The 24,296-nt window shown below is 38.1% G+C and overlaps 1 protein-coding gene across 1 annotated transcript in view; it reads right to left on the reverse strand.

Annotated features, from left to right (window-relative positions):
• LOC134432271 (guanine nucleotide-binding protein G(q) subunit alpha-like) overlaps window positions 1-24,296 on the reverse strand; it is a 118,107-nt gene that overhangs the window by 80,080 nt on the left and 13,731 nt on the right. The window lies entirely within an intron of this gene.

Consider the following 24,296-nt stretch of genomic DNA (forward strand, 5'->3'; position numbering starts at 1 on the left):
TGACTTGGTATTTGAAAATATTTTGTTCTTAAAGATGTAATTGTACAAAACTCTAACTTCATGAGATATTTCATCACAAAAGTTCTGAAAGGAAGAAAAACAAACAATCTTCCTAAGCTAACTCTCAGAATATTACAGTAATCTGGTATTACAAGCAACAGATATATGTGGTTTGGTTTTTTGGTTTTTCTTTTCAGGGGTGTCGTTTTGTTTGGGTTTTCAGTTTCATTGTATTTGCTTGTTTGGTTTTTAATTTGTTTGTTTGAGGGGATATGGTTGGGTTGCAGCTTTTTTTTGGTTTTAAGCTAGTATTGGAACAATCAGAGCCCAACAAACCTCAATCTCAGAACCATATGAAATCACTGTTAATTAAAATTTGATTCATATTTATCAATAAGCAGTCATTCCTTCCACTAAATCTTTTTCATGTCTTTTTATATTTTGTACTAAAAGTAATTTATTGATAAAATATGACTATTTGTTAACTTAAAGTTAAGATCTCTGTTGGAAACTTCACAAAGATTACAACACACATTCTTCCTTTTCTCCAATTCAACAAGCTCCTCTATGACTACGAGAGCTTATCTATATTATCCCTGTGTTTGCTTAAGAGGAGGAGTTGAACCTGCACAGCTACATAAGCCCTGTGTTCACTCAGCTGCTCAGCTCTGCAGAAAACAAAATGCATTGCTCAGTGCTGTGGTTTTCAGACTTTCAGCCTTGTCTTTATTTTAATCATTTCTGTAAAGATTTCATGCCTTGTGCCCTAATACTCATGTCCAGAACAAGGTAGCTTTATAGGCCTCTTAGATAATGTTTTTGGTGTCTTCTCAAAAAAGTGTGTTTCACAGCAGTGGAGTTTATAGGAGTAACCCTTAACTATTTCTGAGATAGCACACACTGCAAAATCTAAGCCTCCAAAATCTTCTGCCCTTACCACAAGCATAATTTTGAAACCATCACTCCAATTTCCTGCACACATATAACAAACTTCTAATGCAGGTTTTCTTTACGCACACATTCCCAGAAAATCAAACATGATGTTACCTACTACAGAATCAGAATGGTTTGAGTTAGAAACGACCTTAGAGATCACCTAATCCCAAGACCCCCTTGCCATAAACAGGGACATCTTCCATTAGACCAGTTTACTTCAGACCCCCTCTAACTTAGCCTTGAATACTGCCAGGGATAGGGCATCAACAGGTTCTCTGAGCAACCTGTGCCAGTGCCCTACCACCTTCACATGTAAAGAATTTCTTCCAGTATCTCATGTAAATCTACTCTCTTTAAGTTTAAAGCCATTTCTCCTCCTCCAATCACTACATGCCCTCATAAAAGTCCCTCTCCAGCTTTCTTGTAGGCTCCATTTAGGTAACAAAAGGCTGCTAGATCATCTCCCTAGACATCAAGACACTGACTGGTATCAACTTCTGCCTTTTACAGCCTCAACCATTCATTACAGAACAAGCTAAAAAATACATCATGGCAATACAGTCTAAAAATTTTACCATTTGCCATAATAAACAAAAACAACACTGTGTAACAGCATGAACAGGACCCTTGAGTGAGCCTGTTTCACAGGGTGAAAAGAAAACCCAAAATTACATAAGAAAAAAATCTACATATTCTTCTGAGAGGATATGAATGCCTTATGGGCTCTGTTAGCCACTGCTTCTGCTACCATCATTCTACTTATACCTCCAGTGGATACAAGACAAGAGCAAAGGTGAAACAGCAGTGCAGTGGATCAGCAGAATGGACCAATGGGGGATAAAACTATACTGAGACCAATTTTCTGCTGGCTACCACAGCACCTTTACATTGGTCAAGACAGTTCCCTGAAGCCAGATATACAGTATCTTCTCATCTGTCAGAAGACTGCTGAGGCTACACAATGTACCTAAAACTCAATCATAATACCACCGCCACACACCCTCATCTTTTAAAAAACTTTACTTTCAACCTTTCCCTCCCCATCCCCTCTCCAGTCCTAACATAACTCCTTGTCTAGTACTTAGGTGAGAATTGAATATTGTGACAGAGTAAAACCCCACATTATTGACTCAAGCACACAGCTTGGTTCGTCATCTGACTTCTAAACTTCTTCTCAGATAAAATCAACCTAATGAATGAAAAAAGATTAGCTGTCATCTAAAAATAATAAAGAAATGTCTGTAATAGTGATGAACTCTTCAATCATGGCATAGAGGATTATCAAAATTTTTAAGAGCTCAGCACCTTAAAAACTGAAAGTTTCTGAAAACCTCTTTGGTTTTTTTTCTTGAAATGTTAATAACTACAACAATTACTGTATCATCAAGAATTTTACAAGCAGAGATCTGAAAGTACTTCTAGCAATATTACATCCACAAGCAGAATCAGGAAAGAAGGCAGATTGCTTAAATGCAGAGAAGATCCTTATGCATGCACTTGCACCCAGATATATACATATCATGTACAATTTATTTCTCCTGGCACACTTCCTGCAAAAATCAAGATACAGAATGTTGAAATACAACATTCTTTGCTCTGCAAAACTTATGGAAAACCTTTAAACATAGGTGACAATGCAGCTACTGACAGAGAGGTTTCAGAACTTGTGGTGACTGACAAAAAAGATACAGGATACTAATTTAAAAGAAAAACAACTGTAGAAGCCTAGAATGACAAGCCTTTCCTTTGTATGGTTGTCCTGTATTTGTTTTTGCATTTCTCTGCATTGCAACTTTAAAAAAATCTTAGGTATAGTATCTTCAGATCAAATACAAGGCTGTTTTTTAACTAAAACAACAAACATACCATTCTCTAAGCAAAATTCACACTGACATCTCTTAAACAGAAAGACTGCTAAACTACACCTGACAGTGTTTTTTCCCCCCAAGTTTGACCTATGAAAGGGCAAAAAACCCCTGCTATTTTACTGTTTGAAAATTTATATTAAATTAGAGAGAAGAGGACATTCTTAACATGTAAGGAAGGAGAATGCCATTGAAATCCACTACCCTGTTAGTCACTGTAGACACACACTTATTAGGAACTGTCAAAACAACAGTGTGTACATTTGCAGAAAACTGGCTTTCATCTTGGAGCTTAGATGCAGAGAGAAAGCCTACAAGTACCTGGAAAGTGAAGATTCATGGGTAAGGGTGAAATCAACATCCTACACAGATGAGCAGAACCATACTAAAACCACAGTTTCATCAAACATGTACTCAGACAAAGCAGTCGATTGTACATTGCCTCATAGATTTACAGAAAATGGGAGCAATAAATCTCATCAGATACTAAGTAGCAGAGTAAGAGCTAAAACAGTACTAGAGAGGCAATACATGAAAAGAAAAATACTTGATTTCACTTAAAGTTGTACTTCACTTGGAAGAAAGTTTAATGTCCTCCATGCTACCACTAATTCAGTGTTAGAGAAAACAAAAAATATGGTTTGGTCTGTTGCTGCTCTAGCAGTGGAATGCTTGGATCACATTTCCACTGAAACCAAGCATGGGTAAATGAAAACATGAAACTGCAGAATTCAGGTCTTGGACCAGCTTGGCTTTGTAGGTGACAAATCAGTTAAAATGTAGTATGGAATGCATGAAGATCCTCCAGTGAACTGAGGCAGAGAAGCCGGTCCGTCCGACCACTCGGAAGAGCAGCTTTCAGGCTCACAGCTGGAGGCTGCTGCTGGGAGGGATATTCAGTTGGTAAGACTGTAGCAAAACTCCCTGAGGTAGAAGTGAAATTCGCCACCTCACCCTGCAACATGTATCTGTCCAAGCTCTGGAGCGGAACTAGAGTATCACTTCTCCATCGAAAGAAGGCAGCAAGGCTAGGGAAACGAGGGGTCCCCATACAAACAGCTCAGCCCACCTGACGCGGTCATGCGCCCAGGCAGCCTGCGCTCTCATCCTGACATCACATGAAGAGATCCTTGGCCATCACCTCTGCCAACAGTTGCCACAACTGAGTTGACCTGCTTCAAGTTGGTACAGCTATTGATCAGGCAGTCCTTTTTAAGTGAAGACTGCTAGTACTCTATGAACTTTTTTCTCTATTGCTTAAAAAGTATTACCTCAATGACATTGTATCACTGTATCATACCTCTTGTAAGATACACCAGTACCAACCTACACCAACAACCAATTTATACTACTACAAGTTAATAACTGAAACTGACCATTTTCACCTTGGTCATAGAAAGACCAAAGAATTTCAGTGACAACTCATCCAGAGACATAAACAGAATTCTTGTAAGGAATTACCAGTGCTGATAATGGATACAGTAGGCATATTAATATTTTTCACAAAATGAAAAGTAGAACCATTATATCTTCCTTGTATGATTATCCAACTTATTAACTGACATTAAGAGATTAAACCTCACAAGAGTTGCTTGATGTTGGGAAACATTTCAATGGCATTTCATTTAGAGTTACAGAAAAGCCTATGAAACAGGAAAACATCTCAAATTTCAGTAAAAAAAAAGCCAGAAAGAGAACTAAGGTTTCCTGAAGTCTGTTCCTATATCAATAGCACAATGCTTTGCAGTTATATTAAAAACTGAACAGAATAACTACAAAAAGCAAAAAAAAGTGAGAATCCCAGTGATGGCATTTTGAGACTTAACAGCACACAGGTTGAAGTTAAGAACCACTTAGAAAAAATGGGAGAGGGGTACATATTATTCTATTGCCAAGTGTTTGCTCCACTGACAGAATATCTTTAATTTAAAATCACTACACAATCTTCTTACTTGTTTTGCTTAAAAGGCACATTTGCATATTCCACTTGCTTTTTAAAAAAAGAGTAAGCATATGATCATTTCACTATTCACTGAATTATCTCCTCTGTATCATTTTCATAATTAATAAACATTTCATTAAGATTACTGTCAATATTCTACACAATATTATTTCATGAATTACTAATGGAACAACAAAAAAGAGCAAGATGAGAAAATATTTATTCCAAAAAAGGATGGATAGAATTTTATGAAGTACCCCATGAAGTACATAATTACCTCAAATAAGGAATATGAAACATCTAAATTCAAGTAGAGCAATTTGTTTCAAGAATAATCTTGAATGTCTTAAATATTTATGAAAAACCAAGCAAATGTTATCCATTAAAATATTACTAAGTTGTTCCATCATTTTCTTACCTACATGATTGAAATTGTATTGACCATCTTCCTTAAAAAAGGGGAAAGAATACCTGCCATTATGTGAACAGCTAGTTTGAGTGCTTTCTACAGAAGAAAAATCCTCTTACAAATTTGATCTGGTTGTTTTTGAGACTATAATAAAGTTAGTCATTCTAGTGCAGCCACAAACTTAGAGAAACAAAATACCCATCCTCATTGTACAAGTGATGCACTCAAAATAGTTCAAGTGACTACTACAATAAAGCCTAAGACAGATACTGAATTACTGAAGGAAATGGAAGATAGAATTGAAACATAAAATTCAGCTGATGTTCTGTAGCTTCTTAACTAATGTTAATACAAGCTTTTGTGAACCAGAACCTCCAACTCTTTTACAGGAAATGCAGTTAATCAAATACAGCTTTGTGCCAGATAATCAAAATTACACAGCAAAACTACACTACTACTATGCAGCTGAAAGTCAGCATTCTCTTCTCCACACCTTCAATTTAGAAAAACCCCAAACCTACCCATCCAACCAAAAAAATCCAAACCACCAAGACCCCCCCCCCGCCAAAATCAAAACAACCAGACAAATCAACAACAAAAAATAACACCAACACCTAAGCCCCCACCCAACAAAACAGAACCTCCTCCTTATCTTTTATAGCTACAAACAGATAATTGTCACCATTTTAGAGGTATCTTATTATGGTTCAGGTGTAATTCAGAAGTAAGTATGCAAGAGAAGAGATAAACTAGGTGCCTTCACAGAGGTCAAGTAATTCCTCAAGAATTTGCACAGCTTTGTAAATGGGTTCAAAGCAGGACAGGATCCCACCTTGTGTGACCTTCTCCTCCCTTCTCTTGACAGGATCCTCTGATAAACCACAGATTCCCTAAAGAGAATCAACTCTTTCCAGTCCTTGCTTATTTTCCATTTTATACCATTTGGAGCAGCTTCGATAAATTCTGCCTAAAGAACTCATCTGTGCAGAAAAAGCATCACAAATCAAATTTCAACCTCATAAATATTTTCTTGATGCTGCTCACAACTCAACTGAACAGCAAACTGTTTAAAGTCAGTCTGTTGGCTGCTGCTCTTCAATGGAAATGTTACAAACAAAACCAGAAGCAAACATCAGCATTCATAAAAGCAGGTATCATACAAACTCTTACCTCCCTAGCACAGAGGAAAGGCAAAATCGGTGTCTGCGAACATGTGTGATTAATTTCAAATGAATGTTTACATGAGGGTGTTGGAAAGCAGACTCCAGTAGATTCCAAGGCACAAGCAAATCAAGATTGATCATTTATTATCTTTGAGATCAGTACAATACATAACTCTTCATAAATCAACATGTATGTTTTCTGTAAGCTATTTATTAAAATGGTAATAATACGCTGACCACCATATGATTTTCTGTGAAAACTAGCTTAACTACTAATTTGATAGAGACAGGGTTTAGGGTTTAAATCTTTTATGTTTCCTTCATATTACACCTACAGTTCACCACCTCTACACCTAAGCTGGACTAAAAATGATGGAGGCTGAGAGAGGCCATACAACACTACATGTCCTGCAGATCTCCAGGAGTATTCTCCAGGAATTTCAGTACGAGATTAAAATTTTCCTGCATTCCAAGAAAAGTCCTGAGTTAGCTCTAAACTTTTATTAAGGAAGATACATAAAATTTATTTAATTAATAATTAAATCTTTCAAATTTCTCTCACATTCTGATAGTCGGAGGGATTATGAACAGGTAAACACAATTCTGATTCCTACCAACTCTGAGAGACTCTGTTTCAGGGACAGTATTAATCACTATGATTAATCAAAAGCAAGGATAAATACTGGTAGCATTCTAAATTGCAATAGTTTTCCCTTAGTTTTATTATGGAAGGTAAATATGTTAACTACTTCAAACCCTATGTCGTCAGAAAAAGTGGTCTTCATGTCTAAGATAATGCAACAGAGTTTGGCCATCTATGTTTCCCCCCATGTCAAGGGCTACCATTCTTCCACCATACAGAAAACTGCAAAAGGTGAATATTTCTCTATTGGTATGTTCTATGTGGAAACATAATTATCATGTACAAGAACATATCAACAAAACAACAGCTGTATTTATCAAACACACAAAACCTTATAGTTTGCATGTTCTGCTTTTGTAAGGTATAGCTAGAAATTCTGTGACCTGTTCTCTAATCTGTGCTTTAAAGAAGTACTGTAGTACTCAGAGTATATTAGATGTGCATTTGCATCCATCTGAAATACCAATATAAAACAGTATATTAGGTCATTTGTTTAACACTATGTTATGCTAACAATATGTTAGCATAACAATATGTTTTTGGACAACTAAGTCCAAAAACATGAAAACACCCTTTCCAAAGGTTTTTTTAAAAATAATATTTATTCTATTCTATGCCTATTCTGTGAGCTCTATTTTGAAAGCCTGATATAAACTTTTGACCTACCCTTCATACAAAAAGGCTCCATCCCAGAGCTGAAAGTACACAGTGCAGCATTTCTTTCTTACAAGTGGAAATGCATACAAGTAAATTGCTTTGCTATAACAAAACTAGTATAAATATAAATTTACTGAAAACAAGTCATATGAATAATAGCATATTTGTTATGATCCAATACTTAGGTCAAGTAACACTGCTGATGGCAAATCTTATTATCTGAAATCAGAAACTAAGAACAGCAACTGTTTTGTAGCATTTTGGTACATTTTTTCTTAAAGAATGGTTGGCCACTGCTTCCAAGAATGATAGTCAGCCCAGTTCCAAGCTTTAGTCTAGAGATCATGAAGGATCATGAAGCACTCCTTACAGAAGAAAACCACAAATGAATGAACAGAAAACCCCTTTGTTTTTCCACTTTTTTTATATGTTCTTCATTCATGCCAAAGAAAGAACATTTTCATATGGATTGAGATGATTTAAAAGAAAGAAAGAAAAGCTAATCCTGCTGGTTCTTACACATGAAGAGAAGAATATTTTTCCCACAAAGCTATTTGGGGTCTTTCTGTGTTAGGTTACGTACTCCTGAGGAAGACATTTAAGCTTTTCTCTTGGTCTCCTCTGCTTCTGCTTCTTTGCTGCTCATGCTTCAGAGCTCTCAATGACCTCTGCGCTAGTATGATAACACGACAGCTGATGCTGAAGACCTCATTAGACAAGAGTCAGCTTATTGGTGTCACTATAAAACTTACACTAGAAACATAAAGGAACTATGTATCAAATGTTGGTATACACATACCTGTCAGACAGCTTCCCTGGTCCATTCACAGGCAGTACTAGAGGAGAGACAGAGGTTTCTTTCAAGCCTCAAATACACCCCCAGCACTAAAATGATGAAGTATTTTTTTCTTTAGTTAAACTACAAACAAGTACAAACAAAGTGCAGGGTCTTGAAAGTAGAGCCCTAAACTGACTGCAGTAAGGAATCAGCTGGGGTAATTGATAAGTTTTTTTAATATTACACCTCACAAGTGTATATTACACATTGTGTATCTTCCTGGTTTCCCCAGGAAACACATCTTGAGAGCATCATAAAGGAAATACTTTATGGTATAAGCGAAAGTTTTACAGCAAATATCTCTCTCTAGCATTTAACCCCTTTCTCTCATGCTACCGTGAAGGCGTTGCTCCTCCTTCCCCAGGGAGACTGAAGAGGTTGTGGTAACTGAAACCCACCCACACCCGGTTTCAGGCCCTCTCACTGAATGAGCACCCATTTCACTCCACATGCCACCAACTCAGTTACTCCATTTGGGATATCACTGTCATTACAGCTGATCCCAGCATTAAACTGGAAGGAGGGTGGGGTGGGGGGAGCTCAGGCCTTTTATAAGGAACAAAGAAATCTACTAACAGAAAATAGAATGGGCAGGCAGCTTCAGCAGACACTGACTGCTGGGAGACCTAAAAAGGAGGTGAACTGGGGAGCTCAAAGGCAAGTCCAGTGCAGAGACTGCTTCCAAATCAGGAGCTGTGAGTAGCCCTGGGAAGAACTTTTGCCATCCCCTACAAGGCAAAGCTCCTCCTGGCTGTCCTTCACCCCATGGACAAGGCCTTCGGAGCCCAGGGATGTTCCTCTTGCCAGCCTCCTTCCATGTGCAAGTTTCTCAGAGGCTATTTAGCAGCCACTGGAAAGACTTCATCCCCAAAAGACCTGTCCCTTACTACAGGCAGTGTTCCTTCATCTCTTCACCCCCAAGGTGCACACAGAGCCCAGCAAGGCTGACAACCATGATAAGAAGCTCTGGCACAGCAGCTATCCAAGTAAAAACATATGATTCAATTTTTATTTTCATCCCACAAATACTGTGAGAGGCTCAAATGCTGGGTTTGTGTTCCGCTTGTTCCTACATTCACAGTGTTGCTCCCAACTTCTAGTCTTCCTTGGTGCACACCGGCAGGGCTGTGCATATACACTGTGAAATCCAGGCAGGCTCTGAGGCCAAGCCCATTGTAAATCCACCCAGAGGAAAGCACAGTTTGTGCACACTTGTGGCACATTTCCTGCAGCTTATGGCAGACCATCCTTAACTTGAGAGTGTTTTTGAGCTGCTACTTCCCCTGGAGAGTCACTAGTTTTTGAGTTTTTGTGCTATCTTCTCATATTTTATGTCTTCTGAGGTATTCCAAGAAGCTATACACTAATTAAGCAGCTCCTCCAAAATGAAGGCAGACCCCTTGTACACTTTTTCCTCCTACAAGGAGAGGGGACCTGGGCAAGTCAGCTCATTAGCTGGATAGGAGTGACAGAACTGCTATATTATTGTAGCTCTTACTTGAAGCATTTAAAATCTAGGAAGTTTGGAATAATACTGAAAAAGTAAAGAATGAACAAATCACATTTTAATCATGTTCCTTGCATATTTGAATATAAATACCATCTGTGCACATACTTTCATGTGCATACATACACACATAAAGTGACGGAGGCTCTAAAGACATAAATATACCACTGGCACTCTGAATTTAAGAAATCAGGTCAAGGGTAATATTAGCAAGGAACAATTTTATAATTAAAAAAATTATAATTAGATTCTCCACCCCCCCCCCAAAAAATCCCTGCTTTTTGTTAAGAAAAAAAAAAAAGGTAAATCAAATAGCTAAGTTCTGAGAGGACATCCTTGCTAGCTTTACACATACACACTACATCATATAGGTATTTCCATGCTTAGTACATGACAAATGCAGTATTCTTTTCAGATGCTGCATTTGTTCAAGCAAATAGATGAAAAATCGAAATAAACTTTATGCTTGCCTAAAGTGACGGATGAAAACTACTACTGGGTCAATAAGAACATGGACTGTCACAATCAGTAAGAACAGGGACAAGCAGGCAGATTTTATGGTCAAAGTATCTGGTGCCACCATTTTGCATTTGCATTTTTAACAGCACAGTGTCCCAGCATGCATACTGCTTAAAGCATCGCTTTGGTATGGCTGAACTGTGTGACATTTCAATGTTCTGCTTCTCCAGCAGGGAAAGTCAGGTGGCACCACTCTGGAGTACCACAGCATCACAGAGAGAGCATTCATGGCTTGTGCCCCTTCAGACTGCCCAGACAGGGCCCAGCTCCCATGCCACTGCCCTGCTCAGCTGAGCAACTTCAGCAGCTCAAAGGAAGAGTTTCCAGTCACATCTCTGACATGCCAAAACAGACAGCTACACTACTCTTGTTCTCCTCAGGAGATCCTCCTTATAATAACCTTGTTGCTGAAGCTACATATTTATTTAGACCTGATTATATAATCTAATTATATACCAGATTATTACCTACTCTGAAAGTTTTTAGATTTTTTGTATTTTTATTCACTTTACACATGTACTATAAACAAAGACTGCATAGATAAATAACTACTTTTTACTTATAAAGGTAATAAAACCCGTAAGATAATAACACACTCAGAACTCAGTTAAAATTGTGTCACAGGAAAGCATTGTTTTGCTGGATACTCTTACATTCTTAGAAGAAATCTCCAGAAATCCATTAACTAGATGGCATCTGAATTCAATGAAACAACTATTGTTTTACTCAAACATCAGCTATTCTAGCCAATAGCATGTACCACCTACACATGGATATGTAACTTAGGAAATGTCACCTCCTTTCTCTCCTTGAGTGCCTCATCACTCTGACCTCTTCTGAAATTACATGTGGTTTTCTGTTTAAATAATTAAAATCCACATGCTGTTCATTTGCATTTAAGTAAGTTACTTGCATTATAAATCCTGGTTCATCTGAGAGAAAGTTCTAAATTCACTTAATATCCTCAGTAATTGGGCTTTCTATGGTGACAGGTTCTCGTTTTATGAACATTTATGTAATTCTGGTTTTCACTTGTTGTACTGACATCTGGCTTCAAAAAAGATTACATTGAATACACTTCTAGCCACTTTCAGTGCTATGGCAAAAGACACTCAAAAGCATGATAACACTATGAATCTGTTCCTGTTCTTATTTAGTACACCAAAACAGAAATAAATTTAACTGTCAGGGCAAAGAACTGTAACACAAGTGCAGTTCATACAGACACAAGGTGGCAGAGTAAAGAACTAGTTTCTATTCGCCATTATTTTTCTTTCTAGAGGAAACTTTTACTTCCAGGAAGTCAACATTTATTTAACATGTCAATCCTTTGCACAATAGTCAAATAAGAAGTATTTGAGTCCAATACTTTATGTTTTAGGCTAATAAAATGCTATTCACCAAGTCAACATTCTTTTTTTTTTTTTAATTACCAATTCAGTTCAACTAAAAAACCCCACAACAAAACAAGCAAGGGCATTTCCAGCTTTCACCACAAACCACAGAGTTAACATTCAAAGCTAAACAAGAACTTACTCACAACAACCACAAAAGGATGATGCTGAAAGGTGATAATATTTGGCACCTCCGTATTTACTTCTCCTTTTGCATCATTCTTTATATATCTTTAGAGCAACAATAAAAAACAAAACATCCCCCCCAACTTCTTTTGGACTTGCGCGGTCAATTTTGCAATTTTTTAAAGACTTTTTTTGATAAAATGTACTCTTTGATCCCTTTTGTATAGGGCTGGACTGTATGAAAATCTATAATGAAAAAATCTGGGAAATCCAAGAAGATATTAAAAATGTTCTCTTTATTATAAGGCTTGTTCTAGGAGAAAGAAAGGCAGGCAGAATGAAACACGCAATAGTTTACATGACTAGAAAATAGCCCACACCTTTTAGATATTCCTAAAAAATCCCCATGTCATAACACTCCTATTGCTCCAAAGGCCTTGAATCTTGTGAAATAAAGTTGATTTTATGGAGAATACAAATGCTGAAAACACTAAAAATTTTCAAAACAAAGAATAGAGACAGACACCATTTTTCTCCACTAACGTCACAATTTCTAACCATCTGTGTGGGGTCCTTCCACACAGCTTTCCCTACTGGTCTGCAAAATTTGCAAAATCACCACCAAGCACAAAGGCGCATGCCTTCACCCAAACTCTCCAGCAGCTGTCCAGCCTCATCCCGCAGGTTTCTACACTGTGTGTGCCAACAGAGGAGAGCTGTGTGTGGCCAAAACAATTTCTGCCTGGGACATGACAGTGGGAGCTGCCAGCCAGCTCTCCCCAGTCAGGCACAGCCTGGCCCTTAGGGAGGGAGTACCGGGAAAGTGCCCTTCCTCCACCCACTGACTAGAAGCTGACAAGGCAGTTCCCTATAGAGGTCATGGTGCAGAATTTATTTCTGGAGAGTTTTAAGCTCCGTCCCCAGCCTTCAAGTACAAGCAACATAGAGGCATTTGGCTGCTGTCACACTGAGGAGCAAGAGGTGTGTAAAAAAGGACAAGGATGACACTTTCAGCACAGTAGCCAACCCTTAGTCCACGCTTTGCAACACTTATTTTCAAGACAATGGGAAGCAGAAGACAATGTGATAACCAGGAAGTTCTGAACTATCCTTTTTTCCTGTGGTCATTTGTCAGGTTTTGGGATATTTTGCTGACTCCAACTGTCTCATTTGTCGAGAGAGAAGAGAGAGAGGAGAGAGAGAGGAGAGAGAGAGAGAGGAGAGCCCAGCTGCTTCAGTGTGTGTCTTACCCTACAGATCCATCCACCACTGGAAGCCTTTGAGCATTAGTAAAAGGGTAACCACTGCACCCTCCCAGGCTGATGAATTACACGTGCACATCTAGTATAATCAACACCTCACACCAATTACCAATTATCTAAAACACTTAAAAAGTGTTTGCCATGAGGAAGTCAATTGTCTCTTTTAACATGATCTCCAAAATCGTGTAAGCATTCTGACATTTATTAGACGAGGAAGGATGCTGGTCCTCTAATCTCTGCCACATGGGAACAAGTGTCATAAAAGACAATTGAAGTGTTTTGGGGATGGTCTTTATATTGTTGCACTTCTGGGAAAATGTTATCTACCAAACTCTAGGTTTATCAACTCAGATAAAGCAATTTCGTTGACTAAAATATGCAGTTAAAGACTACCTTCTCAGTATGGCTGACAAAGCACAAAGCTAAGGAAATGTGTTTTAGACAACAGACCAGTGTATCCCAGATGGCCTGTGTTATTCCCTGATACAAAATCTAAGATGAATGTTTCTGCCCAGATAAATATGACTCTTTCTTGACTGTCATCAGAGACCGCCTGTTTTGTTGGTCAAGTTTTCTCACGCCATCTTAAGAGCTTTCTTTATTTCTAAAGATGAAGAAATAAAGGCTTCTGCAGTAGTTTTCAACTACTAGCACTTCTGTGTAAGTATCATGTAACTTCACTTCAAACTGCCAAATTCTTTCTTCCCCAACAAAAATTTGGTAAGTCAGAAAATTCAGAGAGGGATTCCTACACTTTAGTAAGAAATTTCCAAAGTATTAACATAACAAAAAGAGAAATTTGAGTTGTGAGTGCAAAATTGTTCCTGCAATCTGTTTGCAGCAGAAAACAAGAGAAAATGCACACTATTAGCATAAAAATATGGATTTTTACACTATGCAGCTTACAGTCAATAACTAAATTTCAACTACCAGAACTTCAAAAAAAAGAGCAAACCTTGTTGCAACTAAGAGGACTAAAGGTATGTTCAGGGTATTTGCAGCGGAAAACCCCTAAGCAACCTACGACCTCTCCCCAGTTTTGCAAGCATTATTTTCTTCTATATACTGACTCCTCTCACGTCAGTAGTAAAGAAAAACCAATCATTTTTCAAAGAAATTAAGTTACTGAAGAGTTTGGAAAAAGAAATTAAAGAAAGTAATAATGACCTCAGGAAAGGTTAATCATACCCCTCCCCTGCTCTTTTTTCCTGTGATCCTTATTAAGGATTTTTTCTGCCATCCTTACTCTTTAAGCAGTCCCAACAGATTACTGCAAAGTAGCCTCATTAATATGAATGAGGGTAAAAAACTGAGAGTAGACATAAAGTATACTGCATATCCATTTTAATAATTTTAGAAGTATTCTTGAAAAACAAGGAATAGGAATAAAGAATATCAAATGCTTTCCAAAATTCTCTGCCTATCACTTAACCAAAGTATCTAAAATGTTTCTTAAGATCAGAGAGAGTCTAAGAAGAGAGTTACCATGGTGTGACCAGTTACCATGTATTAGCTGCTCCACAGTGGTTTCTGCATGGGTAGTGCAGTTACCTGGAAATGTCAAGTGTTATCAAACTGATTTGTTAGTCCTTTTTTATTTCAGTAAATCTTGCTGCACTACACAGCTAATGAGAAGATTAAACACCTTTAAACACTGTCCTAAAAAGTGACTTCACCTATATAATACCATATTAACAAATGAAGAAAAATGTATTTGAAGAATGATGTATATAACTTTATAGAAACTAATTCATTTTTAAACTGAAGTATCAGACGAAAGTAGAAGACTTAAATTTTTACTAATTCTCTGATTCTATTCTATTGCAGCTCTGTTACAAGTTTATTATTGCAGTTCTATTGCAGTTACAAGTTTATTATTAACCTGCTTTTTAACTTCTGCTTGAGAAACAATTCTTTGGCAAGCTATTTCGTTATGTCACACAACTAGGCATACAGGTCATGATCCCATTCCTTCTCAACAAAGAGGTGAAACATATATTTACCTGAATGAGAACACTTCAGCACAGTGTGGTTACAGCTGATGTGTGTGATGTACCAGTCCTCTGAACAGTTCCTTATGCATGTGTTTATGTTACTGTTGTTAATTCTCATAACAAAAAAAAAAGCACTTATTCTATTCACTAAACAATCAGACCAGTTATTAATGACCTGTTTCTTAATTACTTTTAAAGACTACTGGTACCTAACCAACAAGCATCAATTTCAGCACTATTTTTCTTTAAGCTTTTTGCCTCCCTATAAATCTCATCTGCATGCCAGATTTTAGTGAGACTTAGAAAAAAAATCCACATACCATTTTTCTACATGAGCTATCCATTTCAAATCAGTTACTAAAATGTTACCTTCGTTGTTGCTTGGCATACTTAAGATTTTTAAAACAAAATGCAGTATCAAGAATAATCTCAATGCAGAGAAGATGCTCCATTCTGACTACACTTCCACCCTGCCATTTGGATTTATTCAAAACTCTGCTTACAGGCATTCCATGATCACACACATTCCTTTTTGACTCCATACTCTCCACAAGAAGTTGTGTTAGGCTATCTTCAGTAAAAGATAGATACTGTGACAGCAACCTGGGAAGAAGTAACCGCAGAAGCAAGGACTTGTACATTATACTGTGTATCGACTTCCAATAACCCAAAAACTTTTGCTCTCACACAACATATGACTGCAGACAATCTAGTATTTGCTAAACTCTGGAAGGCATGTGAAATTTAAAAGGAAAGTTTTATATCTTCAAAGCCCTAAATGCTGTGGCCTAAAGCCAAAATTAAGTACCTTAAATTCTTCTCTTCCCTTGCACAGGTATTTTCTGACTTACCAAGACTGAAATGCAACAATTTCTATTTCTGTAGAAGAACAATATACAAACTTTATGTTGGAAGGCACTTATAGCACTGGGTTTCAGACTGCAACTAGTGAAAGCCACTGCATCACCAAGGTAACTTCCTAGGACAAGGAGAGAGCTCTTTTAAGTCAACTACTGACACATGGCTATTGATTCATATGCAATACTGTACATATTATTTAAGACTGTACTATCATGAACCAGTTATTAAACAAAAATACTGATATGACTTTTGCAAGGAAGGATAGCTAACATAATGCTACATGAATAGATGTATCTTTTCATATATTTTACCAGCAATTCCAGGTAGAATCTAATGCATCATATAATTACACTATGATTTGTTTGCTTGAACTGATAATCTTTGAAATGAAATAAGCTTTTCAAAAAGCAAATTTATACAAATAAATTTCCTGTCTCTTTGCTAAATTAAAATTTTCTTTCCCAATTTTACTGGTAGCCAAAAATCTCCTGAGGAATGTGTGAAAGATAACTGTACATCAAGTTAAAGGCATTTAGCTCAGCTTAAAGCATGAAAAAGTTCCATATGGAATAATTTTGTAGATACAAAACCAACATACGGGAAAGCCAGCATCAAACTTCTCATTCTAATAGCTCTGTTGTGCAGCTACATAAAATCTATAGGTCAAAATTATTTTAAAGATTGCCTGAATATACTTACACATGCAAAGAGAGACAGAAGGATAGCTAGAAAAAATCAGAATTTTTTTTTCCAGAAAAAATCAGCCTAGAAGGATTGTATTTTTCCCTGCTCAATTCCTTGTTTTTAAGATCAAAAGCATCTGTTAAAATCTATTTTTCTGATGCTTCTGTTGAAGAATATTGGTATGAATTGACAGTAGCTGCTATCATTAGCTGAAACAAGAAGTCAAATCAAACAAAAAGGACTGATAATTTAGATGTTAACAAAGATACTGCCTAACCAAAGAATAAACACTTCTCTGATCAATTAGTTATGTTGCAATTTAAACCTACTGCAGGGTCCAACATCGAAAGCAAAGCAAAGGAGGAGTGAAATGTCATTAATGGTTCAGACAATTTAGAACAAAAAAGACCATAAAGAGGACAACTTAATCCAAGTTTTTGCACATAATGGACTAATTACTTCTGGCACTGAAACACAGAAAAAGAGAGTAAGTAGCTCATGTTCTTCATGAAAATCAGACTTAATCAGAAGATGTTTCTCAACATAAATCAATCTACTTCAAAGAATTAATATTTCATTATCGCTCAGCAATTACAGGGAAAAGTGAAATGTGAGTTCCATCACTTTCATCCAAAGTAACAGCCAATTCCTAAGACCAGATTCATGTATATAAAATGCTATTGGGAGATGCTTTGCAAGCACAAATCTCTGTTCAGTTGCAGTGCCCTTAGCAGCTCTGAAAATTACAGAAGTATAGAATCATTTAGGTTGGAAAAGACCTTGAAGATCACCAAGTCCAACCACTAACCTAACACTGCCAGGTCCAGCACTAAACCACATTCCTAAGCACTGTCCAAGGATGCTGACTTGATCGCTTCCCTGAGCATCTTGTTCTAGTATTTGACAACTCTTCCCATGTATAAATTTTTACTGACACCCCATCTAAATCTCCTCCAGCACAACTTGAAGCCATTTCCTCTTGTCTATTACTTGTTACTTGGAAGATTCCCACCTTGCTACAACCACTTTTGGGTAGCTGCAGATACCCCCTGAGCCTTCTTCTCTTCAGGCTAAACAACTAACCTGTAGACATAGTGAAGCTCCTACCTGAAACCACCTGCCGCAGTGTCCCATGTCCCTGTGGGTGGACATATACTAGTGTTTATTTCAAAAGTGCTCTTCTGAACCTAGCTTAAACTTCCTCAACTCCTTCAAGGACTGTGCTCTTTCCCACTGCTATCAAAGTATGCCCAGGTGAGAACATGGATTTCTTTAGAACGAAGCAAGCAAAAATTGAAGTTAAAGACCAAAACTAATCATTCCAACTACAAACAGGCATTTAGTCCCTAGGATCAGATTAGACCTGGCTAAAGTAAAAAAAAAAAAACAAACCCTTGGACACTGGGTTCTCCACACCTATTGTTTTATCCTAGAGATCCACTCTCATTCACAGTATTTGCTAACTCAGGAATGGCCTTTCTCTGCACTCCCCCACCTATCACCACAGGGATAGTAATTATGAACCCTATGGAGGTGACAGAGTGACTGATTAGCTAGTAGGTGGGCAATATTTTGAAAATCTGCAGTGCTATGTGGCTATTCCCTCTTATTACAAATACTCTTGTGAAGGTACCATCCAATAAGACAGTAGTGTATAAACAAGAAAACCCCTATCTGGACCCTTGGTTACTCTCCAGCACAACTTTGATCCACTTGCTGAAGCCACTCTGGTGACAGCAGCTTTATTTCATGGAACTTAACAATGATATGATGTGTCCAGTCAAAGCACATGCATTGATTTTAGCTAGGATGCTGTTCAGTTCAGCAGAAATCTGTCCATATAATATAAGCTTTTCTGGATCTTAAAATGTTATTTATCAGTCAGGATCCAAAAACCCATGAACAACGAAATGACTCCTCAATAGTACTGCCATACACAACAGAAGCAACAAGTACCTACTGCTGTTCTCATGCATCTCTTGCTTATTTATTCTTGCTTAATCAAACCAAAGACAATATAAAGAATCTATTAATAAGTACTTTAAAGATTGCAATTTTGTTAATTACTATCTTTCATGTTTCATTTTGGCACTGTACTTATGCTTCCGGAGTTCCTTACCTCCTAGGTTTTGCAGCATGGCAACAGCCCCAGGGGGCTCACCTGAGGAGTCCTGAGCAAGCCTCACATAGTGTGAGGACATTTTGGCAATGTGCTGTCATTCCCAGGTAATTTACAGCATCAGAAGCATTACAAAGTAAACTAAAAGAAAAAAAGAAAAAAACTCAACCAAATCCAACCCTAGATCAGTCTGAATCATAATTTTGTTTGAGAAATGATGATACGGATTCATTAATTGAACCCAAAATAAAGCTTGGTGTCATTTCCAGTATAATTCTGAAATGTAATTCATAACACCATAATTACAAAGAGATTACTGGGCAGAACAAGCAGCTCAAAACACTTAATTACAGAGATACCATTAATTTAAGAAAAAGAAATACTCCTAGGTGACTTTCATGTCACAACATAGAATCAGAAAAAACCTTGCTTGCTGAGGGACTAAAAAATAATCTACCTTGCTTGCTAAAGGACTGCCTGAAATTGAGAAATAGATCACTGTGAAGGCAATAAACTTCACAATTTGCATTACAAGCTGTTCAGGAAGGTTTTCTGCCTCAAAAGAACTTCATCAGAAAATCATTTTTCCCCTCTCTGTGAAAGCAGATTTATTAAAAAGGCAAGTCCAAAGGAAGAATGGCAGGAAGGCTTATTTTTTTATTTACAATTAATTTACAATTGCAAAACTGTGAATTTCATTTACAACTGCAAACTTGACATATTTCAAGGTAGCTCCATAACACGGAAGAGGGCTGGTTTGTTTTGTTTTCTGGGATTTGTTTGTTTTTTCTAAGGATGTGGGGGTTTTTTCTTATTTTTTGGTTTTGATTTTTTTTTTTATTTTAAACATACCTTATTCTGAGGGCAAGTGGGTGAGACTAAAAGACAAATCTTTAGGAGGCAAAGGCTTTTGTACATTTAAAGCAGGCTGTTAAGGACAGGGGAAAAGATAATCCAGCATTCAAATGGCTTTTCCCTTCTTTCCATTTACTGGTTTTCACAAAGAGAAGAAAATAGTGTACTCCCAAACAGCTGACTCATTACTGGCATTACCTCAGGAGAGCCTGGAAAACAACTTGCCATCATTTGATTTTACAGGTTAAGATGCAAAGAAATCCAACAGGTTGAGAGCTCCAAAAACAACCAAAATCCAACATCAGACAAACAAATTCCCAATACTACACAGTGTTATGACAAGAGGAAAATAAACCCAAGAGTTGATTTCCAAAAGGTAACATCAAAAGTAACATTTATAGAAAGTAACAGCAAAGATCCAAGCACAACTACACGCTCATTTGCTAAGGTCCAGCCCTCCTCACGAAAAACAGTGCTGAGTTTCTATAGGACCACTGAGCACCAGACTTAAAAACAGAGATCTACGGATGGGGCCAAGGTTCCAACTTGAGTGCAACCTGACAAATGTCTCACATCTCCCTAATTGTACTGAATGAGATGTTTTACCATAAAACCATGCCAATTCCTCCCTGCAGCACAGCCAAGGCAGACAGATAAGGTGTGCTTCACAGCCTCCTCATGCTTCACTGTCCCAGATACCACAGTCATCAGTGGACACCAAGACAGCAGATATGGAGATGGGACACTGGAGATACGATGTACCACATCACTCAACTGTAGGGTACAGGCTCATCTTCAAACACTAGCTAGGAGGAGCATTCTTAAAGAAAGAAATAAGGACAGAGCAGGACTCACTTTGGAAGCAGGTGCCTCTCTGCTTAAAAGCCTCTATCCTGCCCCACCATTCCCAAAATTCCCCTATGGGAAGCCACCAGGCCCTCCAGCAGGCACACACATACTAAAAAGCAAAGTCCTGTCCGCTTAGACAGTAAAGCTCTGCCAAGAGCCAAGGCAGGTGCTGGTTGCTCTGCTATTCCAGTACCCAGCCTAAGCATGGCAGGGCTATAGACTGGTAGTACATGCACTTCTTCCTTACAATCTTGTCAACCTTGACTGAACAAGCTGATAATTTCAAAAAGTTATTTATATGTATTTTAGAATACACATATTTGGTGCACAGTACCTTTGTAGAGAATCACAAGTTTTATCCATTTCTTTCTCTCATGAATGTACACACCAAGAATTAACATTCACCTCTGCAAATAATCTTCTGACTTTGCAGCATAATACTACCAGTATTTTGTGGGTAGGAGAAGAGACTATTTTTCTTTCTGCTCTTTATCCAGAAGTAATTTTGTCTTCTACAAAAAGAATTTGCTGACAACAGACAGACCATCTTTTTGAGTATCACCAAAACAACAGTTTGTGATCGCATCCATGTGCCGCTTACCAGGATGTGCTGGCACTGATCTGGACTTACGTGCACAGTGAGTATCATGCACCTAGTTTACAACATGGTCTCAGGATTTTGCCAAAGTGTGTTTTTACAACTTGGAGGGTTTCAATCCTGCTGTGTCTACTTAGTTTATAATAACATGTCAAACCCCTAAAACCATAACTACCCTATATAATGATGCATACTGATGTGACATTACCAGGAGCACTGAGACTGGATCAGGCTCAGAGGCTGCCCAGCCGACAATCAACAGCTTGAAGCTACAGCCTGTGTCAGTCCTGTAGCTATTCAGGGATCAGCTGAAAGACAGCCCTATATTAGCCCACAATTGAGGGTAATGAGCTATCTTGCTGTCTTCTCAGACTGACTTAAGCTGCACAGGTGGCTGTTCTGAGAAAAGCATGCTGGCATACTGCCACTGCAAGAATTCTGATCCACAAAACTAGTTGTTCAGAATTTCACTAATTCCCCCTCAGGTAACTGGTCACAGTGGTCCAGGACTACTTACCAAATGATACTTACAAGCACTGATAAGCAAGTGTAGCATAATGAAATATAAATCCCATAGGATTTCCCCCCCATTGTATGATTAAAGGTCAGGGTCACCTGGTGACTCAGCTGACCCAATGCTGCAGCACAGTTACTGTATTTCACAGAAACACAAACTGGTTGAGGTCAGAAAGGATCTCAAGCAGGGTCACAACACGCTGCCCAGGACCATGTTTTTTTAATAGAAAGCATACGCTACAACCACCCTGGGCAACCGGCTCAGTCATCCTCACAGTGAAAAAGTATTTCCTGATGTTCAGAATCTCCTGTGTTTCAGCCTATGTCCACTGCCTCTTGCCCTATCACTGGGCATCACTGAAAAGAGCCAGGCTCTGTCCTCTTTGCAAGTTCCCTTTGGGTACTTACACAAATTGGTAAGATCCCTCCCTGAGTCTTCTCCTCTCCTGGCTGCACAGTCCTAGCTCTCTCAGCATTTCCTTACAGTGAAGTATTCAAGTCTCTTCATTACCTTAGACACTCCTTGCTTGAACCCCTCCAGAAGTTCCACACCTATCTCTCTTGTACTGGTGAGCTTAACCTCAGACTCATTGCTCAACAAGCAAGAGGCAAAGAGGGCTAAGTGCTCTCTCTACTTGATAAGGAAACTTTTTCCCCAGAGTGTTTGAGCTGCATCTGCGTCAGTACAGTGTCAAGGCCTGACCATGCTTCAGCTGTGTTAATGCACATCTGAAAATTATGTAAGACCTTTCAGAGCTCTATAGGTACACAAGAAAACACAGTCCCACAGGTAAGCAGTGGTCCTATATCCTATAGGCCTCAAGTTCTCATTTTTATATTTATATTTTTATATTCTCAAATTCTCAAGATTAGATCTATTTATGAAAGTCTGCCAATCTAGATGAGGGTAAGTGGAGGAAAGTACCTGGTAAGTATCCCAGACTATTGCAACCGCAGTTGAGTCCTGGAACACCCAGTTCTTTCTTGATATCAAGAAGTACTCACTTTCCCAGGATAAATCTGATTCCTCTGCAGAAGATGCAGGACTTCTTACAGCAGGCCTCTAAAGCCAGCATTCCTAAAGGTACAACATAAAGCTGTTTTCATATTTCACACAAGAGCTAAGCAGCTTCTACCAGCATTCACCAAGCATTGACCCTTACACAAAAGCACTGGTGTGCAGTCTGTACAGTCAGACAGTGCTCCCAAGATGGATGAGCCATGACCACTGTGCATGCAGTACACAAGAGAAGCCAGCAGGCACTGAGATGTAGGCACAGACCACTGGGATTCTTACATCATCACACTCTATTTGGATGCAAGCAAGACCCTGCAAATAGCTCAAAGGGATTGTTGAACATTACTTAATAGATGTAATGACAGCAATATGGAAGTATGCTGAAGTATGCGCCATCCGAGTAATTACTCTGAATCTTGTATATTACAAATACCTAAACACCTAACATTGACAACTCCTGACACCTAACAAGTTTAAACATTACTGTGCTATACTAGAATGAAACAGAAAATCCTGGAGGTAAACTACTGGATGGGAAAAGAATACTGGAGGTAAACTACTGGACGGGAAAAGAATACATGACAGACTTCTGGGCAGGAGACTAGTCCCTGGATTTCTGTGGAAGACGGAAGTTGCAGAATTTGGGCGATTTCCATTGTAAGAAGAAGAAAAGCATTCTGAAAGCCAGGTTGGCCAGAGAGGTCAGAGTATCCTTGCACTGCTGAAAGTGAAGGGAAGAAGGGAAGGATGGGGAGCAGAGTGCAATTATTTAGCAGAAAAATCGAAGAAGGATTAAAATTAAATGAATAATCAAATAAAATTGAGAGGTTGAACTGTTTGTTCAAAAGGCAAAATACTCTAGATAGGCGACAAACCCACAGAATTGCTGATATATAGATGTCGATTTGAAGAAGGAGGTACAACTAAAGAAAGAATTTACCAAGTTGAAGTTTACAGTGGCTGGATTTATTTTACACTTCAGAATTGTCTGGCAGCTAGAGATCTTCACATTTTTGGTTTAAATTCTAATAGAGTAAAATTGAAACAAAAGCTGATGGCATAGCAGACGACAGTCTGAGGTAAGGGCAAGCAAGTGGAGTTCCTCTAGTGCTTTCATGAAGATGGAGAAGTATGACCTCCTAAGGCCATGTAGCTGACACTAAAGGTCTCAAGCAAATTACCTTGGTATTTCTGCAAGTTTAAAAATTGTGAGTCCTAAACCAGAAAAGCACCATACAAAAATACCTCTTAAGAAAAGGGGCATGTGTCAGAACCACAGTCAAAAGCAACTGCAGGAGCATATGATTATGACTGTACACCATCTGCTATGTGTAAATGAGCAAATTTCAAAACCAGTAGTAAAGGCACATTATAAGCACATGGTGTTCATGAGAGCTACTTTAGCAAAAACCTGACAGAATTGCAAGTGTAAGTTACTGGATTTAGATTTAAAACAGGAACAACTGGGAGTAATTTCAGAACATTTCATGAAGCAGCCTAGACAGCCACAATTATACAAAGAAAAAAGAAAAGCAATAAAA

This window comes from Melospiza melodia, chromosome Z, assembly GCF_035770615.1.
Source record: "Melospiza melodia melodia isolate bMelMel2 chromosome Z, bMelMel2.pri, whole genome shotgun sequence".
Lineage (NCBI taxonomy): Eukaryota > Metazoa > Chordata > Aves > Passeriformes > Passerellidae > Melospiza > Melospiza melodia.